Below are 7,500 nucleotides of genomic sequence, written 5' to 3'. Positions count from 1 at the left end.
TACCAGGACTTAGGAGTTTAATTATGAAATTCAATGAAAATTATAAAGATTTTGTGTATCCGTATGTGGGCTGGATATTTTAATGACAATGAACAGATTATAATTAAGGTTAAGACAAGTTTAAGAAATCACTCATTTAAAATTATAGGATATTAAAATTTCCCTTAAATTATATATTTCATGCCAAATATAGATTAAAATGTTAGGTTTAAATCAACAACTGACGAAGACAAGGTCGCACACACCAAAATTAAGAATATGACAAAAAAATAACAAAAACTAGTACTAATGCTACAACTAAGGATGATACTATTACTCCGATTGCATTATCATTACTAGTGACAAGTTTCTACACTTCTTGTTTACACAAACAATAACAACAATTACTCCACAAATAAAAGGTCAGAAGTACAAATGGCGTTGATAGCAGGATAAGGCGACGGGGCTTCTTTGGAAAGCGCGTAAAATTTTCGACTTGAGTCTAGGCCAGACATGAATGCATACCAATATCATCTAATAATAATAAATTAAGTTTTTGAAAAGCTTTGTATTTCAGCAGGGGATAATTAGTTAAGTAGAGTCTCAAGCAAATCTGGTACTTTCTCAATTTGCTAAAAAATATGAATCTGACTTGAGCTAGACCTAACAGGTCACCATTTCTCTGCGGGCTCGCAAACGATACAGAGAGAAAAAGTTAAGTATACCTTAGTTTTACCAAACCACTGAGCTGATTAACAGCTCTCTTAGGGCTGGCCCGAAGGATTAGACTTATTTAACGTGGCTAAGAACCAATTGGTTACTTAACAACGGGACCGACAGCTAATTGTGGAATCCGAACCACATTATAGCGAGAAATGAATTAGAGAGACCTGTCGACTGCCCTAGCGAACATACTGTGAGTCAAAACGAAGGATTATTATTACTTTTATCATCAATCTTTCACTTGACCATTTATCTTTACGAGCACACACAACATAAATAACATGAGAAAAAAAAAAACATAAACCACCTGGTGTTATCCTCACTTCACAGCTGATGAATATTTGGAGATCCATCATCCAGAATCTTTCAAAGCCTCACAATCACTTCTCACCTCAGAGGACCCTCATCAGTAGCACATCTAACTATCGCTATGATTGCAATCACTTGTTTCACCAACTTCTTTTACGGGCAGCTCTCGCGGGCAAGAGCTGTGCTGACATAAGCTCATTCAACTTAATTTAACAACATACACATTCCCTCCTCGGACACTTGCGTTTTTTACGCTCCAGAATAATCAAGTACCGATTTCATGTGTCACTTTTAAGAGCTATGTTGCCACCATCTTCAATGTGTTCTTTAATTCAAACGTTATTATTTCCCTCTGTTTCCATTTCCTTTTAGGCACATTAATTCCTATATATAAATAAATAAATAAATATATATATATACAATACGAGCATATACATACAACATATATATATATATATATATATATATATATATATATATATATATATATATATATAAAAATAATCGACCTCCGCTTTACGAATTACTTTCCCCGCACCCTCATCTCGATACCAGATACCTAATGCACTACTTCAAATAACCATAGAACTTCAAAGACCTCCCATTCGGAGCACCTGCCAAACGTCAACACGGCATCAAACCGTCAAAACAATACGGGAACGAGCTGCAACGTACAGTAATAACATACAGTACTCGGAATGCAAACACCTGAATAACAGCGCAATGAATACCTTCACTACGTGAGGTGTGAAAAAAAAAAACTCCATCGCTCATTGTTCGAGCGAGAGTCGCAAGAATATTTTTTTTTTTAATAGGTGATCCCTTTCGCACGAGTCTGTAAGGGCGGAAGCCTTGCAACTGTCGATCTGTTTGTCACTTATTCCCCTTTGAAGTCAACGTCCCGAATCGCAGGCTTTGGATTGGGCAACAAACATTATTGCAGAGAGTCTCTCTCTCTCTCTCTCTCTCTCTCTCTCTCTCTCTCTCTCTCTCTCTCTCTCTCATATTCTATGGCAGCAACAAGGGACAGTGTGCGTGCGCGTGCGATTGTGTAGTATCCGAGTGGATATACGTGTTTGTGTGTCTTGCAAGTTATTATGTCTGCGAGCTGATGTGGTTGTGCGTTTGTAAGGAGGTAGGATTACTTTTTTTTTTTTTTTTTTTTGAGTGCCTTACATGAGGGTAGATGCCTGTTGTGCGTGTGTTTATGAGTTGAAACGAGCTGTACATGTTTGTGTTAAAGGAGGCTGGATATGTCCTCATATGTATGTGTATGTGTGTGTGTGTGTGTGTGGAATCTATAGCACTGTGAAGTATGCATAAGTTTGCATGTGGGAGGACGAATATGACTCTGCGTGCGTTTCCGCTTAGGTTAGCTGAAAGGGCGGAATGCGAATCCTTATGCAACGTGCGAGTGGAAGAGTGGGTGTGTAGTATCCGTTCCTGAGCGGATGGGCTGGCGACGTCTGTGTAGGTTGATGTATCTAGTTTCCGTGTGCTCGTGTATCTGGATAGTGGATGGATGGTCGCATATGGGTAGAAGAGTAATTCTGTGTCCGAATGTGTGGGTAGAAGATGAATATTTCTTTGTCCAAACGAAAGGTGGTGTGGTCTCTCTATAAAGGAACTGAAGGGACAGCCTCGCCATTAGTGTAAATTCACCGAGAATGTGTCATTTCAATATACGGACGTGCTATATAAGGATATCAGGCCTAACAAACGAGACAACTTTTTCAAATTGTGATTCTCTCTCTCTCTCTCTCTCTCCCTCTCTCAAGGTACAAAAACATGAATGATTAACTTATGTCATCTTCACATAGACACATATTGTGCACACGTGAATATGTATATGTATGTGTGTGTGTATGTATATATAAATATATATATATATATATATATATATATATATATATATATATATATATATATATATATATATATATATATATATATATATATAATATATATATATATGTGTGTGTAAAGACAATGACAGCAGAACAATGACAGAGGTTCTGCAGTCATTTTCCTGTGAGATTCGCTTATAATACTGAATTCACGTGCATCTACAGTGATTTTTAATATATATATATATATATATATATATATATATATATATATATATATATATATATATATATATATATATATATATATATATATATATTCCCTTTTATATATATATATATAATATATATATATAAAACCATGTACCTTCCTTTGTTTAGAGGAGTAGTATAGAGTATCTGTATGTATATATATATATATATATATATATATATATATATATATATATATATATATAAAACGCACCTTCCTTCCCTTTTAGAGGGAGTAGTACCAGAATGGTACATTTTTCTGGTTCCTTAGCAATTCTGTAGGGGCGAGGTTGCTGGCCCCATGCCCATATTCCTGATCCAGTTCTGTACATTGGTGAACGAAAGACCGGGACTTAGCAAGATGAGCAAGCATGCAGAGAACACAAACATACATATAAAACACACACACACATAAACACAGATATATATAAATGTATATATGTGTGTGTATGTGTGTACGTATGTTTGTGTTCTCTACATGCTGACTACCCTGTAAGTATTCACATAAAGAGAGAAATAAGGAGTGTGTAGAAAATGTCCACCGCTTGGTCTTTCAATGGGCCTCTCTTCACCAGCTATTTACAATGTGAACCCGTTGGAAAACAATGAAAACTCAATAAAGAAGGTGAATTACTGCGTCTAAGTTGTTGTATGGAATAAAACTAAAAAAAAATCTGTGTAAGTTCCTATATCGCTCTCTCTCATGCTAAGGCCAGAAGTATGGGAAACTTGGAAGGACGTTGCTCTAAATCTATAATAATAATAATAATAATAATAATAATAATAATAATAATAATAATAATAATAAAAACCAGAGGAGGATAAAGTCCCCTGAAGATGGAGAGAGAGAGAGAGAGAGAGAGAGAGAGAGAGAGAGAGAGAGAGAGAGAGAGAGAGAGAGAGAGAGAGAGAGAGAGTCACGCAACGTCAAAGGGAAAGATATTACGTCTTCCACTTCATGGGCTACTAAATAAAATTTGGTAATTTTGATGTTAAATTACAGAAAAAATATCAGACGAATATTAAGCAAACAAAACGAATCAAACTCAATATGAGAAATGTCCCATACACTGAAATTTGCACCACTCCACTTCCATAATTGAGGGGGTAGGTGCTGTGGGTCAGCTGTGACAAAAATATACCCATATATTGTTCCCCGTGTATGATTTGCAGCTCAATCCCCGGAGGTCGGATGAAGCCGAAACTTGCAGACAGTGTAACAGAAGGCCTCATAATTATCCTTCCCGGCCTTGTTGGGTCAAATCCCAACGACGACAACCTCGACAGACGTATTCGAACAGCTGCCATTGCTGGTGGCCCTCTCACAACAGTACCTCAACCCCTCCCCTCTCCCTAGGATCTGAACCCCTTCCCCCCGCTCCACTCCCTAGGAATACAGCCCCTCAATAAAACTCGGAGGCTCACATGCAACATGAGCCCTTGATTAGCTATCTGGTTAGGGCCACCGACACAAATTCTCCCACGCTGCAATGACATGACGCGATCAATTTCTTTTTAATGTAATCTGTGGCGTGATTATGTTCGCATTTTTTGAGAGCCCAGGTCATTCCATTCTCGTTCTTTTTTCCAACCGCACATTCCTCCTAATCAACTCCGGAACTGCTGAGCTTTCTCAATCCATTCCGGATTTTCTTTTTTCGATTTTCCCCGCTCTCTTTCTGAATTATCCTGGCTACCTGTACAATTCACCACCCTAAATGAAGTTTAATAGGCAACATATTTTAAGAGGCTGCAAATAAAATTAAAGTTAACCCATAAACAAGTCAAAGTATATTACTGAAAACGACAGCACTTGGAAGTCTCCTGAAGCGATAACATAAAATTAGGCAAAATAACGAAACTTAAAATGGATTACAAATACTATGCACATGATTACGATGTTAGTGTATAAAAATTTATACGACCCTATAATCAGAAAATACTTAAATGATAAAATACATCATGGTTTAAGAGCACTTATAAGACCAGTAGTATGGTCAGAAAATTATCTTAGTAACAGAAAGTCGCGATTTGAAAAAGACACAAAAAAATTAACTTTGACTCTCTCTTACGATTCATAAACTTTACACGAGTTTATTCAAGAGAAAATGTACAAAATGTTGTTTGTTTGTTTGAATGACTGTGTGCATGAACGAAGTGATGAGGCCGGCACATCACAAATCCGGGCTTGTTCGCTGCAAGGTTAACTGACTGTAAATTACCAGGCGTTTCAACTACCAAAGTTACTGCAAAATTAACTCAGTCATCGACTTCCTTTCTTAGGTGGGGATAAATCTCCACTTCAAACGAAAGTAGCCTATATAATGAACGATTAGAGATACAAACGGGAAGGCACTGAGTTCCGGATTCACAAGTGAATGAAGACAAGGACTCATCAAACCGATCGATTCCCGAGACAGTGATTTATACACAGTGGACGTGATGGCTGAGCGCACTTATCATAAATAGCCTTAGTAGAGAGACAGAACAGCCTCATATAAGTACTCAAAATGGTAGGATTTTTTTTTATGCTAATTACAAAAATCTATATGTTGTGAATGAGGAGAGTCGAAGGAACTAGTAAAATTCATACGAAAAGGAAAACAAATCGATCAACCTTCATTATACTTGCTTTTGAATTCTCCCCCTATTTCGGTTATCCTTGATTGCTTTGTGGTCAACAGGCGAGTCAACAAATACCGTTCACTGGGGTCAAGTTTCACTCTCACCCCACCCAAACCCAAACTATTTTTTTTTTTTATTTGTAGCCAGGTAATGGAAGCGAGTAGCTTTGTTCCGCCAGCTATCCCATGTGGAAAAATACCCAATTAATATCCAAAATAAATACCATCTCAGAAATGCCAAGGAAAAAATCCAGTCCAAAGCCTTTGGTCTTTGGGAAAAAATTAGTAAAGCTAAAATATAAATAAATAAATACACAAATAAATAAATAACATGGTCCACGCGGTCCAGAGCTTATCAACTGCACCTCGCCTGTGACAGATTAGAGATCCTCTCCAGGCACCTGGGGTGGGTGGGGTCTGAGAGGTAAAATTTGGTCCAGTTTGATGTTGGTAATTAATTAGTCGAATGCAGAGAAAAGGGGCATGGGGCTATCAGCGTATTCTCAAAATACTAGCTGAAATCCGTAAGGATAGCGCCCTCTGAGCCACGAAATTCGGAAGGATAACACCCTCTGGAGCCACGAAATTTGGAAGGATAACACCCTCTGGAGCCACGAAATTCGGAAGGATAACACCCTCTGGAGCCACGAAATTCGGAAAGATAACACCCTCTGGAGCCACGAAATTCGGAAATATAACACACTCTGGAGCCACGAAATTCGGAAGGATAACACCCTCTGGAGCCACGAAATTCGGAAGGATAACACCCTCTGGAATCACGAATTTCAAGAGGATAAAACCCTGTGACGCCACGAAATCCAGGAGGATAACACCTGGCGTAATAAAAACCTGAAGGATAACATCCCCTTGGGGCCGTGAAAACCGGACGAATAACAACCTCTGGAACCACGAAAACCAGAGGAATAACAACCCCTTTGGGATCACGAAAACTGGAAAGATAACACCCTCTGGAGCCACAAAAACCTAAAGGATAACATTCTCTAGGGCCACTAAATCCCAAAGGCGAACGCCCTCTGGAGCCAAGAAATCCGGGAGGATAACACCCGTTGGAGCCAAGAGGACCTCAAGGATAACACCTCTAAAGCCACTAGAGCCGGAAAGATAACACCCTGTGGAGCCACCTGTCTAAAGTGAAAGAGCGTATAGTTGAAAATAAATAATATTCATATGTACATGAAGCATCCAAATGAAAAAGAAAAAAAAAAAAAAAAAGGACCGAGATTCGCTTCCCACAATCGCAGCGAAGAGAAGGGCTTTGAGAGTCGTCTGGGGGAAATCAATAAGCGCAGGTCCTTACGTAACGACACGCGAGTAATCAAGCAAAATGTATTATGGACGGCGATGAACACGACAGCTTTACGCTCCGATATTTTTGTCTTTCTGCCAAGCTTTAAGGACAATAGCTAATGAAACTGAAAACCACCTCTCTCTCTCTCTCTCTCTCTCTCTCTCTCTCTCTCCAAAGCATCCCCTGAGAGGGACGAATGCCCGAAGGCCTACCCCATCCCTCTCCCGAAAGAACGTGGTGGCGTTGCGAGCGCTCTCTCAACTACAGAAAAACAAACAAACAAATACACACAATGAAGGAGGTGGGAGCCCACCCAAGCGCACTATAGTAGATTGCTATTTAATCTCTTGATTTTTCATATCCCACCACACAAGCTCCACAATCTCACTGATGGACCAATTCATCTTCATTATCAATAGTAGTATAGTAATAGTAGTAGTGGTGGTAGAAGTAGTGG

The 7,500-nt window shown here is 38.7% G+C and overlaps 1 protein-coding gene across 8 annotated transcripts in view; it reads right to left on the bottom strand.

Annotated features, from left to right (window-relative positions):
- Positions 1 to 7,500, bottom strand: part of Abl (tyrosine-protein kinase Abl) — a 329,539-nt gene that overhangs the window by 193,458 nt on the left and 128,581 nt on the right. The gene's annotated exons all lie outside the window — the stretch shown is intronic.

Source organism: Macrobrachium rosenbergii, chromosome 16 (genome assembly GCF_040412425.1).
Source record: "Macrobrachium rosenbergii isolate ZJJX-2024 chromosome 16, ASM4041242v1, whole genome shotgun sequence".
Classification (NCBI taxonomy): Eukaryota; Metazoa; Arthropoda; class Malacostraca; order Decapoda; family Palaemonidae; genus Macrobrachium; species Macrobrachium rosenbergii.
This window is presented reverse-complemented; position numbering and strand designations above follow the sequence as displayed.